The 15,513-nt window shown below is 35.8% G+C and overlaps 6 non-coding genes across 6 annotated transcripts; all 6 read right to left on the bottom strand.

Annotated features, from left to right (window-relative positions):
• Positions 1 to 2,282: 2,282 nt before the first annotated feature.
• On the bottom strand, positions 2,283 to 2,375 carry TRNAI-UAU (transfer RNA isoleucine (anticodon UAU)). The gene is given in 2 exon segments: positions 2,283 to 2,318; positions 2,338 to 2,375. It is a non-coding gene; the product is annotated as a tRNA-Ile (tRNA).
• An 810-nt stretch (positions 2,376 to 3,185) lies between these two features.
• TRNAI-UAU (transfer RNA isoleucine (anticodon UAU)) lies at positions 3,186 to 3,278 on the bottom strand. The gene is given in 2 exon segments: positions 3,186 to 3,221; positions 3,241 to 3,278. It is a non-coding gene; the product is annotated as a tRNA-Ile (tRNA).
• A 4,406-nt stretch (positions 3,279 to 7,684) lies between these two features.
• Positions 7,685 to 7,777, bottom strand: TRNAI-UAU (transfer RNA isoleucine (anticodon UAU)). Its single transcript is given in 2 exon segments — positions 7,685 to 7,720; positions 7,740 to 7,777. It is a non-coding gene; the product is annotated as a tRNA-Ile (tRNA).
• Positions 7,778 to 8,587: 810 nt separating this feature from the next.
• TRNAI-UAU (transfer RNA isoleucine (anticodon UAU)) lies at positions 8,588 to 8,680 on the bottom strand. Its single transcript is given in 2 exon segments — positions 8,588 to 8,623; positions 8,643 to 8,680. It is a non-coding gene; the product is annotated as a tRNA-Ile (tRNA).
• Positions 8,681 to 13,086: 4,406 nt separating this feature from the next.
• On the bottom strand, positions 13,087 to 13,179 carry TRNAI-UAU (transfer RNA isoleucine (anticodon UAU)). The gene is given in 2 exon segments: positions 13,087 to 13,122; positions 13,142 to 13,179. It is a non-coding gene; the product is annotated as a tRNA-Ile (tRNA).
• Positions 13,180 to 13,981: 802 nt separating this feature from the next.
• On the bottom strand, positions 13,982 to 14,074 carry TRNAI-UAU (transfer RNA isoleucine (anticodon UAU)). Its single transcript is given in 2 exon segments — positions 13,982 to 14,017; positions 14,037 to 14,074. It is a non-coding gene; the product is annotated as a tRNA-Ile (tRNA).
• Between the last annotated feature and the right edge of the window lie 1,439 nt (positions 14,075 to 15,513).

The raw sequence follows: 15,513 nt of genomic DNA, 5'->3' as shown, positions 1-15,513 counted from the left end.
TTCCACCCCATATGGAACTTGGACCCCTGTCTTAGGAGGGCAGTGACTTATCCATTATGCCAGTCTTATTTAAGACTGTTAGGTTTTTAATAGTCAATTATTTATTTTTGAGGAAAAAGTGAAGCTGTTTACTGTGTTCTTTGCATTACCAAGTCCAGCAAGAAATGTGCTGGTACTATCCAGAGCTGTCAGTATGGATTATCATGCTATATTGCAGAAAATCAATTTGATGCAACTGCTTTACCAACAGTATGTTAATCTTTTCCATTGCTGTTTTGTTGGCTGACTGAAGGAAGATATGCAGTGCATTTGAACCAAAGCAGATGTGTGCTGACAACTTAAATGCACAATCATGTTTGTGTTTTTTCTTTCTTTCTTCCATCCTTTGTAATATCATATTAAATATTAAGGTAGCAGTTTATAATCAATGACTAATGACATAAGTAAAGGAAAAAAAAAACAGTACACAAAGATGCTCCAAGTGAGGCTTGAACTCACAACCTTGGCATTGCTCAACAGATACTGTCTTATAAGTTTTGCGCGCTGACCAATTGCGCCACTGGAGCATTTTGCAGCATTAATTGGTTATGCTAGATGTGGATTTTATTCAATACAATCAGTACATTCATAAGAATTGAAAAAGAAAATCATTTTCAGTGATGAATGATGAGCAACAAAGGAACATGCATGCCAGATGGCACTTGAATAAGCTGTCCACGGTGATAGAAAAGGTTTAAAAAACAACAACAACAATGTTATCATAATAAATGTCATATTTTAGCTTATGTGGTCATTTTTTACAAGCTAAACACTGCAAGACTGTTTTACAGTTGAAGCAAAGATAAAATATCAACTCTAGTGATGAGACACTTGCTGTAATGACTTCCAACTCAGACGGGACTTAAACCCACAAACACTGGCTTAGGAGAACAGTGCCTTATCCATTATGCCAGTGGTGCTTACTGATGTCCTTATTTAAGACTGATAGGTTTTTAATAGTCAATTATTTATTTTTGAAAAAAAGTGAAGCTGTTTACTGTGTTCTTTGCATTACCAAGTCCAGCAAGAAATGTGCTGGTACTATCCAGAGCTGTCAGTATGGATTATCATGCTATATTGCAGAAAATCAATTTGATGCAACTGCTTTACCAACAGTATGTTAATCTTTTCCATTGCTGTTTTGTTGGCTGACTGAAGGAAGATATGCAGTGCATTTGAACCAAAGCAGATGTGTGCTGACAACTTAAATGCTCAATCATGCTTGTGTGTTTTCTTTCTTTCTTCCATCCTTTGTAATATCATATTAAATATTAAGGTAGCAGTTTATAATCAATGACTAATGACATAAGAAAAGGAAAAAAACCAGTAAAACCTCCAGGTGAGACTTGAACTCACAACCTCGGCATTGCTCAACAGATACTGTCTTATAAGTACCGTGCGCTGACCAATTGCGCCACTGGAGCTCTTTGCAGCATTAATTGGTTATGCTAGATGTGGATTTTATTCAATACAATCAGTACAGTCATAAGAATTGAAAAAGAAAATCATTTTTGGTGATGAATGATGAGCAACAAAGGAACATGCATGCCAGATGGCACTTGAATAAGCTGTCCACGGTGATAGAAAAGGTTTAAAAAACAACAACAACAACAACAACAATGTTATCATAATTAATGTCATATTTTAGCTTCTGTGGTCACTTTTTACAAGCTAAACACTGCAAGACTGTTTTACAGTTGAAGCAAGGATAAAATATCAACTCTACTGATGAGACACTTGCTGTAATGACTTCCAACTCAGACGGGACTTAAACCCACAACCACTGGCTTAGGAGAACAGTGCCTTATCCATTATGCCAGTGGTGCTTACTGATGTCCTTATTTAAGACTGTTAGGTTTTTAATAGTCAATTATTTATTTTTGAAAAAAATTTAAGCTGTTTACTGTGTTCTTTGCATTACCAAGTCCAGCAAGAAATGTGCTGGTACTATCCAGAGCTGTCAGTATGGATTATCATGCTATATTGCAGAAAATCAATTTGATGCTACTGCTTTACCAACAGCATGTTAATCTTTTCCATTGCTGTTTTGTTTGCTGACTGAAGGAAGATATGCAGTGCATTTGAACCAAAGCAGATGTGTGCTGACAACTTAAATGCACAATCATGTTTGCGTTTTTTCTTTCTTTCTTCCATCCTTTGTAATATCATATTAAATATTAAGGTAGCAGTTTATAATCAATGACTAATGACATAAGAAAAGGAAAAAAAACAGTATACAAAGATGCTCCAGGTGAGGCTTGAACTCACAACCTCGGCATTGCTCAACAGATACTGTCTTATAAGTACCGCGCGCTGACCAATTGCGCCACTGGAGCACTTTGCAGCATTAAGTGGTAATGCTAGATGTGGATTTTATTCAATACAATCAGTACAGTCATAAGAATTGAAAAAGAAAATCATTTTTGGTGATGAATGATGAGCAACAAAGGAACATGCATGCCAGATGGCACTTGAATAAGCTGTCCACAGTGATAGAAAAGGTTTAAAAAACAACAACAACAATGTTATCATAATTAATGTCATATTTTAGCTTCTGTGGTCACTTTTTACAAGCTAAACACTGCAAGACTGTTTTACAGTTGAAGCAAGGATAAAATATCAACTCTACTGATGAGACACTTGCTATAATGACTTCCAACTCAGACGGGACTTAAACCCACAACCACTGGCTTAGGAGAACAGTGCCTTATCCATTATGCCAGTGGTGCTTACTGATGTCCTTATTTAAGACTGATAGGTTTTTAATAGTCAATTATTTATTTTTTGAAAAAATATGAAGCTGTTTACTGTGTTCTTTGCATTACCAAGTCCAGCAAGAAATGTGCTGGTATTATCCAGAGCTGTCAGTATGGATTATCATGCTATATTGCAGAAAATCAATTTGATGCAACTGCTTTACCAACAGTATGTTAATCTTTTCCATTGCTGTTTTGTTGGCTGACTGAAGGAAGATATGCAGTGCATTTAAACCAAAGCAGATGTGTGCTGACAACTTAAATGCACTATCATGTTTGTGTTTTTTCTTTCTTTCTTCCATCCTTTGTAATATCATATTAAATATTAAGGTAGCAGTTTATAATCAATGACTAATGACATAAGAAAAGGAAAAAAACAGTATACAAAGAAGCTCCAGGTGAGGCTCGAACTCACAACCTCAGCATTGCTCAACAGATACTGTCTTATAAGTACCACGCGCTGACCAATTGCGCCACTGGAGCACTTTGCAGCATTGTCTGGTTATGCTAGATGTGGATTTTATTTAATACAATCAGTACAGTCATAAGAATTGAAAAAAAAAATCAGTTTTGGTGATGAATGATGAGCAACAAAGGAACATGCATGCCAGATGGCACTTGAATAAGCTGTCCACTGTGATAGAAAAGGTTTAAAAAACAACAACAACAATTTTATCATAATTAATGTCATATTTTAGCTTCTGTGGTCACTTTTTACAAGCTAAACACTGCAATACTGTTTTACAGTTGAAGCAAGGATAAAATATCAACTCTAGTGATGAGACACTTGCTGTAATGACTTCCAACTCAGATGGGACTTAAACCCACAACCACTGGCTTAGGAGAACAGTGCCTTATCCATTATTCCAGTGGTGCTTACTGATGTCCTTATTTAAGACTGTTAGGTTTTTAATAGTCAATTATTTATTTTTTTAAAAAAGTGAAGCTGTTTACTGTGTTCTTTGCATTACCAAGTCCAGCAAGAAATGTGCTGGTACTATCCAGAGCTGTCAGTATGGATTATCTTGCTATATTGCAGAAAATCAATTTGATGCAACTGCTTTACCAACAGTATGTTATTCTTTTCCATTGCTGTTTTGTTGGCTGACTGAAGGAAGATATGCAGTGCATTTGAACCAAAGCAGATGTGTGCTGACAACTTCAATGCACAATCATGTTTGTGTGTTTTCTTTCTTTCTTCCATCCTTTGTAATATCATATTAAATATTAAGGCTACCAGTTTATAATCAATGACTAATGACATAAGAAAAGGAAAAAAAACAGTATACAAAGATTCTCCAGGTGAGGCTTGAACTCACAACCTTGGCATTGTTCAACAGATACTGTCTTATAAGTACCGCGCGCTGACCAATTGCGCCACTGGAGCGCTTTGCAACATTGGTTGGTTATGCTAGATGTGGATTTTATTCAATGCAATCAGTACAGTCATAAGAATTGAAAAAGAAAATCATTTTTGGTGATGAATGATGAGCAACAAAGGAACATGCATGCCAGATGGCACTTGAATAAGCTGTCCACTGTGATAGAAAAGGTTTAAAAAACAACAACAACAATTTTATCATAATTAATGTCATATTTTAGCTTCTGTGGTCACTTTTTACAAGCTAAACACTGCAATACTGTTTTACAGTTGAAGCAAGGATAAAATATCAACTCTAGTGATGAGACACTTGCTGTAATGACTTCCAACTCAGAAGGGACTTAAACCCACAACCACTGGCTTAGGAGAGCAGTGCCTTATCCATTATTCCAGTGGTGCTTACTGATGTCCTTATTTAAGACTGTTAGGTTTTTAATAGTCAATTATTTATTTATTTTAAAAAGTGAAGCTGTTTACTGTGTTCTTTGCATTACCAAGTCCAGCAAGAAATGTGCTGGTACTATCCAGAGCTGTCAGTATGGATTATCTTGCTATATTGCAGAAAATCAATTTGATGCAACTGCTTTACCAACAGTATGTTATTCTTTTCCATTGCTGTTTTGTTGGCTGACTGAAGGAAGATATGCAGTGCATTTGAACCAAAGCAGATGTGTGCTGACAACTTAAATGCACAATCATGTTTGTGTGTTTTCTTTCTTTCTTCCATCCTTTGTAATATCATGTTAAATATTAAGGCTACCAGTTTATAATCAATGACTAATGACATAAGAAAAGGAAAAAAAACAGTATACAAAGATTCTCCAGGTGAGGCTTGAACTCACAACCTTGGCATTGTTCAACAGATACTGTCTTATAAGTACCGCGCGCTGACCAATTGCGCCACTGGAGCGCTTTGCAACATTGGTTGGTTATGCTAGATGTGGATTTTATTCAATGCAATCAGTACAGTCATAAGAATTGAAAAAGAAAATCATTTTTGGTGATGAATGATGAGCAACAAAGGAACATGCATGCCAGATGGTACTTAAATAAGATGTCCACGGTGATAGAAAATGTTTAAAAAAAACAACAACAATGTTATCATAATAAATGTCATATTTTAGCTTCTGTGGTCATTTTTTGCAAGATAAACACTGCAAGACTGTTTTACAGTCGAAGCAAGGATAAAATATCAATTCTAGTGATGAGACACTTGCTGTAATGACTTCCACCCCATATGGAACTTGGACCCCTGTCTTAGGAGGGCAGTGACTTATCCATTATGCCAGTCTTATTTAAGACTGTTAGGTTTTTAATAGTCAATTATTTATTTTTGAGGAAAAAGTGAAGCTGTTTACTGTGTTCTTTGCATTACCAAGTCCAGCAAGAAATGTGCTGGTACTATCCAGAGCTGTCAGTATGGATTATCATGCTATATTGCAGAAAATCAATTTGATGCAACTGCTTTACCAACAGTATGTTAATCTTTTCCATTGCTGTTTTGTTGGCTGACTGAAGGAAGATATGCAGTGCATTTGAACCAAAGCAGATGTGTGCTGACAACTTAAATGCACAATCATGTTTGTGTTTTTTCTTTCTTTCTTCCATCCTTTGTAATATCATATTAAATATTAAGGTAGCAGTTTATAATCAATGACTAATGACATAAGTAAAGGAAAAAAAAAACAGTACACAAAGATGCTCCAAGTGAGGCTTGAACTCACAACCTTGGCATTGCTCAACAGATACTGTCTTATAAGTTTTGCGCGCTGACCAATTGCGCCACTGGAGCATTTTGCAGCATTAATTGGTTATGCTAGATGTGGATTTTATTCAATACAATCAGTACATTCATAAGAATTGAAAAAGAAAATCATTTTCAGTGATGAATGATGAGCAACAAAGGAACATGCATGCCAGATGGCACTTGAATAAGCTGTCCACGGTGATAGAAAAGGTTTAAAAAACAACAACAACAATGTTATCATAATAAATGTCATATTTTAGCTTATGTGGTCATTTTTTACAAGCTAAACACTGCAAGACTGTTTTACAGTTGAAGCAAAGATAAAATATCAACTCTAGTGATGAGACACTTGCTGTAATGACTTCCAACTCAGACGGGACTTAAACCCACAAACACTGGCTTAGGAGAACAGTGCCTTATCCATTATGCCAGTGGTGCTTACTGATGTCCTTATTTAAGACTGATAGGTTTTTAATAGTCAATTATTTATTTTTGAAAAAAAGTGAAGCTGTTTACTGTGTTCTTTGCATTACCAAGTCCAGCAAGAAATGTGCTGGTACTATCCAGAGCTGTCAGTATGGATTATCATGCTATATTGCAGAAAATCAATTTGATGCAACTGCTTTACCAACAGTATGTTAATCTTTTCCATTGCTGTTTTGTTGGCTGACTGAAGGAAGATATGCAGTGCATTTGAACCAAAGCAGATGTGTGCTGACAACTTAAATGCTCAATCATGCTTGTGTGTTTTCTTTCTTTCTTCCATCCTTTGTAATATCATATTAAATATTAAGGTAGCAGTTTATAATCAATGACTAATGACATAAGAAAAGGAAAAAAACCAGTAAAACCTCCAGGTGAGACTTGAACTCACAACCTCGGCATTGCTCAACAGATACTGTCTTATAAGTACCGTGCGCTGACCAATTGCGCCACTGGAGCTCTTTGCAGCATTAATTGGTTATGCTAGATGTGGATTTTATTCAATACAATCAGTACAGTCATAAGAATTGAAAAAGAAAATCATTTTTGGTGATGAATGATGAGCAACAAAGGAACATGCATGCCAGATGGCACTTGAATAAGCTGTCCACGGTGATAGAAAAGGTTTAAAAAACAACAACAACAACAACAACAATGTTATCATAATTAATGTCATATTTTAGCTTCTGTGGTCACTTTTTACAAGCTAAACACTGCAAGACTGTTTTACAGTTGAAGCAAGGATAAAATATCAACTCTACTGATGAGACACTTGCTGTAATGACTTCCAACTCAGACGGGACTTAAACCCACAACCACTGGCTTAGGAGAACAGTGCCTTATCCATTATGCCAGTGGTGCTTACTGATGTCCTTATTTAAGACTGTTAGGTTTTTAATAGTCAATTATTTATTTTTGAAAAAAATTTAAGCTGTTTACTGTGTTCTTTGCATTACCAAGTCCAGCAAGAAATGTGCTGGTACTATCCAGAGCTGTCAGTATGGATTATCATGCTATATTGCAGAAAATCAATTTGATGCTACTGCTTTACCAACAGCATGTTAATCTTTTCCATTGCTGTTTTGTTTGCTGACTGAAGGAAGATATGCAGTGCATTTGAACCAAAGCAGATGTGTGCTGACAACTTAAATGCACAATCATGTTTGCGTTTTTTCTTTCTTTCTTCCATCCTTTGTAATATCATATTAAATATTAAGGTAGCAGTTTATAATCAATGACTAATGACATAAGAAAAGGAAAAAAAACAGTATACAAAGATGCTCCAGGTGAGGCTTGAACTCACAACCTCGGCATTGCTCAACAGATACTGTCTTATAAGTACCGCGCGCTGACCAATTGCGCCACTGGAGCACTTTGCAGCATTAAGTGGTAATGCTAGATGTGGATTTTATTCAATACAATCAGTACAGTCATAAGAATTGAAAAAGAAAATCATTTTTGGTGATGAATGATGAGCAACAAAGGAACATGCATGCCAGATGGCACTTGAATAAGCTGTCCACAGTGATAGAAAAGGTTTAAAAAACAACAACAACAATGTTATCATAATTAATGTCATATTTTAGCTTCTGTGGTCACTTTTTACAAGCTAAACACTGCAAGACTGTTTTACAGTTGAAGCAAGGATAAAATATCAACTCTACTGATGAGACACTTGCTATAATGACTTCCAACTCAGACGGGACTTAAACCCACAACCACTGGCTTAGGAGAACAGTGCCTTATCCATTATGCCAGTGGTGCTTACTGATGTCCTTATTTAAGACTGATAGGTTTTTAATAGTCAATTATTTATTTTTTGAAAAAATATGAAGCTGTTTACTGTGTTCTTTGCATTACCAAGTCCAGCAAGAAATGTGCTGGTATTATCCAGAGCTGTCAGTATGGATTATCATGCTATATTGCAGAAAATCAATTTGATGCAACTGCTTTACCAACAGTATGTTAATCTTTTCCATTGCTGTTTTGTTGGCTGACTGAAGGAAGATATGCAGTGCATTTAAACCAAAGCAGATGTGTGCTGACAACTTAAATGCACTATCATGTTTGTGTTTTTTCTTTCTTTCTTCCATCCTTTGTAATATCATATTAAATATTAAGGTAGCAGTTTATAATCAATGACTAATGACATAAGAAAAGGAAAAAAACAGTATACAAAGAAGCTCCAGGTGAGGCTCGAACTCACAACCTCAGCATTGCTCAACAGATACTGTCTTATAAGTACCACGCGCTGACCAATTGCGCCACTGGAGCACTTTGCAGCATTGTCTGGTTATGCTAGATGTGGATTTTATTTAATACAATCAGTACAGTCATAAGAATTGAAAAAAAAAATCAGTTTTGGTGATGAATGATGAGCAACAAAGGAACATGCATGCCAGATGGCACTTGAATAAGCTGTCCACTGTGATAGAAAAGGTTTAAAAAACAACAACAACAATTTTATCATAATTAATGTCATATTTTAGCTTCTGTGGTCACTTTTTACAAGCTAAACACTGCAATACTGTTTTACAGTTGAAGCAAGGATAAAATATCAACTCTAGTGATGAGACACTTGCTGTAATGACTTCCAACTCAGATGGGACTTAAACCCACAACCACTGGCTTAGGAGAACAGTGCCTTATCCATTATTCCAGTGGTGCTTACTGATGTCCTTATTTAAGACTGTTAGGTTTTTAATAGTCAATTATTTATTTTTTTAAAAAAGTGAAGCTGTTTACTGTGTTCTTTGCATTACCAAGTCCAGCAAGAAATGTGCTGGTACTATCCAGAGCTGTCAGTATGGATTATCTTGCTATATTGCAGAAAATGAATTTGATGCAACTGCTTTACCAACAGTATGTTATTCTTTTCCATTGCTGTTTTGTTGGCTGACTGAAGGAAGATATGCAGTGCATTTGAACCAAAGCAGATGTGTGCTGACAACTTCAATGCACAATCATGTTTGTGTGTTTTCTTTCTTTCTTCCATCCTTTGTAATATCATATTAAATATTAAGGCTACCAGTTTATAATCAATGACTAATGACATAAGAAAAGGAAAAAAAACAGTATACAAAGATTCTCCAGGTGAGGCTTGAACTCACAACCTTGGCATTGTTCAACAGATACTGTCTTATAAGTACCGCGCGCTGACCAATTGCGCCACTGGAGCGCTTTGCAACATTGGTTGGTTATGCTAGATGTGGATTTTATTCAATGCAATCAGTACAGTCATAAGAATTGAAAAAGAAAATCATTTTTGGTGATGAATGATGAGCAACAAAGGAACATGCATGCCAGATGGCACTTGAATAAGCTGTCCACTGTGATAGAAAAGGTTTAAAAAACAACAACAACAATTTTATCATAATTAATGTCATATTTTAGCTTCTGTGGTCACTTTTTACAAGCTAAACACTGCAATACTGTTTTACAGTTGAAGCAAGGATAAAATATCAACTCTAGTGATGAGACACTTGCTGTAATGACTTCCAACTCAGAAGGGACTTAAACCCACAACCACTGGCTTAGGAGAGCAGTGCCTTATCCATTATTCCAGTGGTGCTTACTGATGTCCTTATTTAAGACTGTTAGGTTTTTAATAGTCAATTATTTATTTATTTTAAAAAGTGAAGCTGTTTACTGTGTTCTTTGCATTACCAAGTCCAGCAAGAAATGTGCTGGTACTATCCAGAGCTGTCAGTATGGATTATCTTGCTATATTGCAGAAAATCAATTTGATGCAACTGCTTTACCAACAGTATGTTATTCTTTTCCATTGCTGTTTTGTTGGCTGACTGAAGGAAGATATGCAGTGCATTTGAACCAAAGCAGATGTGTGCTGACAACTTAAATGCACAATCATGTTTGTGTGTTTTCTTTCTTTCTTCCATCCTTTGTAATATCATGTTAAATATTAAGGCTACCAGTTTATAATCAATGACTAATGACATAAGAAAAGGAAAAAAAACAGTATACAAAGATTCTCCAGGTGAGGCTTGAACTCACAACCTTGGCATTGTTCAACAGATACTGTCTTATAAGTACCGCGCGCTGACCAATTGCGCCACTGGAGCGCTTTGCAACATTGGTTGGTTATGCTAGATGTGGATTTTATTCAATGCAATCAGTACAGTCATAAGAATTGAAAAAGAAAATCATTTTTGGTGATGAATGATGAGCAACAAAGGAACATGCATGCCAGATGGTACTTAAATAAGATGTCCACGGTGATAGAAAATGTTTAAAAAAAACAACAACAATGTTATCATAATAAATGTCATATTTTAGCTTCTGTGGTCATTTTTTGCAAGATAAACACTGCAAGACTGTTTTACAGTCGAAGCAAGGATAAAATATCAATTCTAGTGATGAGACACTTGCTGTAATGACTTCCACCCCATATGGAACTTGGACCCCTGTCTTAGGAGGGCAGTGACTTATCCATTATGCCAGTCTTATTTAAGACTGTTAGGTTTTTAATAGTCAATTATTTATTTTTGAGGAAAAAGTGAAGCTGTTTACTGTGTTCTTTGCATTACCAAGTCCAGCAAGAAATGTGCTGGTACTATCCAGAGCTGTCAGTATGGATTATCATGCTATATTGCAGAAAATCAATTTGATGCAACTGCTTTACCAACAGTATGTTAATCTTTTCCATTGCTGTTTTGTTGGCTGACTGAAGGAAGATATGCAGTGCATTTGAACCAAAGCAGATGTGTGCTGACAACTTAAATGCACAATCATGTTTGTGTTTTTTCTTTCTTTCTTCCATCCTTTGTAATATCATATTAAATATTAAGGTAGCAGTTTATAATCAATGACTAATGACATAAGTAAAGGAAAAAAAAAACGGTACACAAAGATGCTCCAAGTGAGGCTTGAACTCACAACCTTGGCATTGCTCAACAGATACTGTCTTATAAGTTTTGCGCGCTGACCAATTGCGCCACTGGAGCATTTTGCAGCATTAATTGGTTATGCTAGATGTGGATTTTATTCAATACAATCAGTACATTCATAAGAATTGAAAAAGAAAATCATTTTCAGTGATGAATGATGAGCAACAAAGGAACATGCATGCCAGATGGCACTTGAATAAGCTGTCCACGGTGATAGAAAAGGTTTAAAAAACAACAACAACAATGTTATCATAATAAATGTCATATTTTAGCTTATGTGGTCATTTTTTACAAGCTAAACACTGCAAGACTGTTTTACAGTTGAAGCAAAGATAAAATATCAACTCTAGTGATGAGACACTTGCTGTAATGACTTCCAACTCAGACGGGACTTAAACCCACAAACACTGGCTTAGGAGAACAGTGCCTTATCCATTATGCCAGTGGTGCTTACTGATGTCCTTATTTAAGACTGATAGGTTTTTAATAGTCAATTATTTATTTTTGAAAAAAAGTGAAGCTGTTTACTGTGTTCTTTGCATTACCAAGTCCAGCAAGAAATGTGCTGGTACTATCCAGAGCTGTCAGTATGGATTATCATGCTATATTGCAGAAAATCAATTTGATGCAACTGCTTTACCAACAGTATGTTAATCTTTTCCATTGCTGTTTTGTTGGCTGACTGAAGGAAGATATGCAGTGCATTTGAACCAAAGCAGATGTGTGCTGACAACTTAAATGCTCAATCATGCTTGTGTGTTTTCTTTCTTTCTTCCATCCTTTGTAATATCATATTAAATATTAAGGTAGCAGTTTATAATCAATGACTAATGACATAAGAAAAGGAAAAAAACCAGTAAAACCTCCAGGTGAGGCTTGAACTCACAACCTCGGCATTGCTCAACAGATACTGTCTTATAAGTACCGTGCGCTGACCAATTGCGCCACTGGAGCTCTTTGCAGCATTAATTGGTTATGCTAGATGTGGATTTTATTCAATACAATCAGTACAGTCATAAGAATTGAAAAAGAAAATCATTTTTGGTGATGAATGATGAGCAACAAAGGAACATGCATGCCAGATGGCACTTGAATAAGCTGTCCACGGTGATAGAAAAGGTTTAAAAAACAACAACAACAACAACAACAATGTTATCATAATTAATGTCATATTTTAGCTTCTGTGGTCACTTTTTACAAGCTAAACACTGCAAGACTGTTTTACAGTTGAAGCAAGGATAAAATATCAACTCTACTGATGAGACACTTGCTGTAATGACTTCCAACTCAGACGGGACTTAAACCCACAACCACTGGCTTAGGAGAACAGTGCCTTATCCATTATGCCAGTGGTGCTTACTGATGTCCTTATTTAAGACTGTTAGGTTTTTAATAGTCAATTATTTATTTTTGAAAAAAATTTAAGCTGTTTACTGTGTTCTTTGCATTACCAAGTCCAGCAAGAAATGTGCTGGTACTATCCAGAGCTGTCAGTATGGATTATCATGCTATATTGCAGAAAATCAATTTGATGCTACTGCTTTACCAACAGCATGTTAATCTTTTCCATTGCTGTTTTGTTTGCTGACTGAAGGAAGATATGCAGTGCATTTGAACCAAAGCAGATGTGTGCTGACAACTTAAATGCACAATCATGTTTGCGTTTTTTCTTTCTTTCTTCCATCCTTTGTAATATCATATTAAATATTAAGGTAGCAGTTTATAATCAATGACTAATGACATAAGAAAAGGAAAAAAAACAGTATACAAAGATGCTCCAGGTGAGGCTTGAACTCACAACCTCGGCATTGCTCAACAGATACTGTCTTATAAGTACCGCGCGCTGACCAATTGCGCCACTGGAGCACTTTGCAGCATTAAGTGGTAATGCTAGATGTGGATTTTATTCAATACAATCAGTACAGTCATAAGAATTGAAAAAGAAAATCATTTTTGGTGATGAATGATGAGCAACAAAGGAACATGCATGCCAGATGGCACTTGAATAAGCTGTCCACAGTGATAGAAAAGGTTTAAAAAACAACAACAACAATGTTATCATAATTAATGTCATATTTTAGCTTCTGTGGTCACTTTTTACAAGCTAAACACTGCAAGACTGTTTTACAGTTGAAGCAAGGATAAAATATCAACTCTACTGATGAGACACTTGCTATAATGACTTCCAACTCAGACGGGACTTAAACCCACAACCACTGGCTTAGGAGAACAGTGCCTTATCCATTATGCCAGTGATGCTTACTGATGTCCTTATTTAAGACTGATAGGTTTTTAATAGTCAATTATTTATTTTTTGAAAAAATATGAAGCTGTTTACTGTGTTCTTTGCATTACCAAGTCCAGCAAGAAATGTGCTGGTACTATCCAGAGCTGTCAGTATGGATTATCATGCTATATTGCAGAAAATCAATTTGATGCAACTGCTTTACCAACAGTATGTTAATCTTTTCCAGTGCTGTTTTGTTGGCTGACTGAAGGAAGATATGCAGTGCATTTGAACCAAAGCAGATGTGTGCTGACAACTTAAATGCACTGTGTTTTTTCTTTCTTTCTTCCATCCTTTGTAATATCATATTAAATATTAAGGTAGCAGTTTATAATCAATGACTTATGACATAAGAAAAGGAAAAAAAACAGTATACAAAGATGCTCCAGGTGAGGCTTGAACTCACAACCTCGGCATTGCTCAACAGATACTGTCTTATAAGTACCGCGCGCTGACCAATTGTGCCACTGGAGCTCTTTGTAGCATTAATTGGTTATGCTAGATGTGGATTTTATTCAATACAATCAGTACAGTCATAAGAATTGAAAAAGAAAATCATTTTTGGTGATGAATGATGAGCAACAAAGGAACATGCATGCCAGATGGCACTTGAATAAGCTGTCCACAGTGATAGAAAAGGTTTAAAAAACATCAACAACAATGTTATCATAATTAATGTCATATTTTAGCTTCTGTGGTCACTTTTTACAAGCTAAACACTGCAAGACTGTTTTACAGTTGAAGCAAGGATAAAATATCAACTCTAGTGATGAGACACTTGCTGTAATGACTTCCAACTCAGATGGGACTTAAACCCACAACCACTGGCTTAGGAGAACAGTGCCTTATTCATTATTCCAGTGGTGCTTACTGATGTCCTTATTTAAGACTGATAGGTTTTTAATAGTCAATTATTTATTTTTTGAAAAAATATGAAGCTGTTTACTGTGTTCTTTGCATTACCAAGTCCAGCAAGAAATGTGCTGGTATTATCCAGAGCTGTCAGTATGGATTATCATGCTATATTGCAGAAAATCAATTTGATGCAACTGCTTTACCAACAGTATGTTAATCTTTTCCATTGCTGTTTTGTTGGCTGACTGAAGGAAGATATGCAGTGCATTTGAACCAAAGCAGATGTGTGCTGACAACTTAAATGCACTATCATGTTTGTGTTTTTTCTTTCTTTCTTTCTTCCATCCTTTGTAATATCATATTAAATATTAAGGTAGCAGTTTATAATCAATGACTAATGACATAAGAAAAGGAAAAAAACAGTATACAAAGATGCTCCAGGTGAGGCTTGAACTCACAACCTCGGCATTGCTCAACAGATACTGTCTTATAAGTACCACGAGCTGACCAATTGCGCCACTGGAGTACTTTGCAGCATTGACTGGTAATGCTAGATGTGGATTTTATTTAATACAATCAGTACAGTCATAAGAATTGGAAAAAAAAATCATTTTTGGTGATGAATGATGAGCAACAAAGGAACATGCATGCCAGATGGCACTTGAATAAGCTGTCCACTGTGATAGAAAAGGTTTAAAAAACAACAACAACAACAACAATGTTATCATAATTAATGTCATATTTTAGCTTCTGTGGTAATTTTTTACAAGCTAAACACTGCAAGACTGTTTTACAGTTGAAGCAAGGATAAAATATCAACTCTAGTGATGAGACACTTGCTGTAATGACTTCCAACTCAGACGGGACTTAAACCCACAACCACTGGTTTAGGAGAACAGTGCCTTATCCATTATGCCAGTGGTGCTTACTGAAGTTCTTATTTAAGACTGATAGGGTTTTAATAGTCAATTATTTATTTAAAAAATTTTTTGAAGCTGTTTACTGTGTTCTTTGCATTACCAAGTCCAGCAAGAAATGTGCTGGTACTATCCAGAGCT

Source organism: Pseudophryne corroboree, unplaced genomic scaffold (assembly GCF_028390025.1).
Source record: "Pseudophryne corroboree isolate aPseCor3 unplaced genomic scaffold, aPseCor3.hap2 scaffold_2070, whole genome shotgun sequence".
Taxonomy (NCBI): domain Eukaryota; kingdom Metazoa; phylum Chordata; class Amphibia; order Anura; family Myobatrachidae; genus Pseudophryne; species Pseudophryne corroboree.
This window is presented reverse-complemented; position numbering and strand designations above follow the sequence as displayed.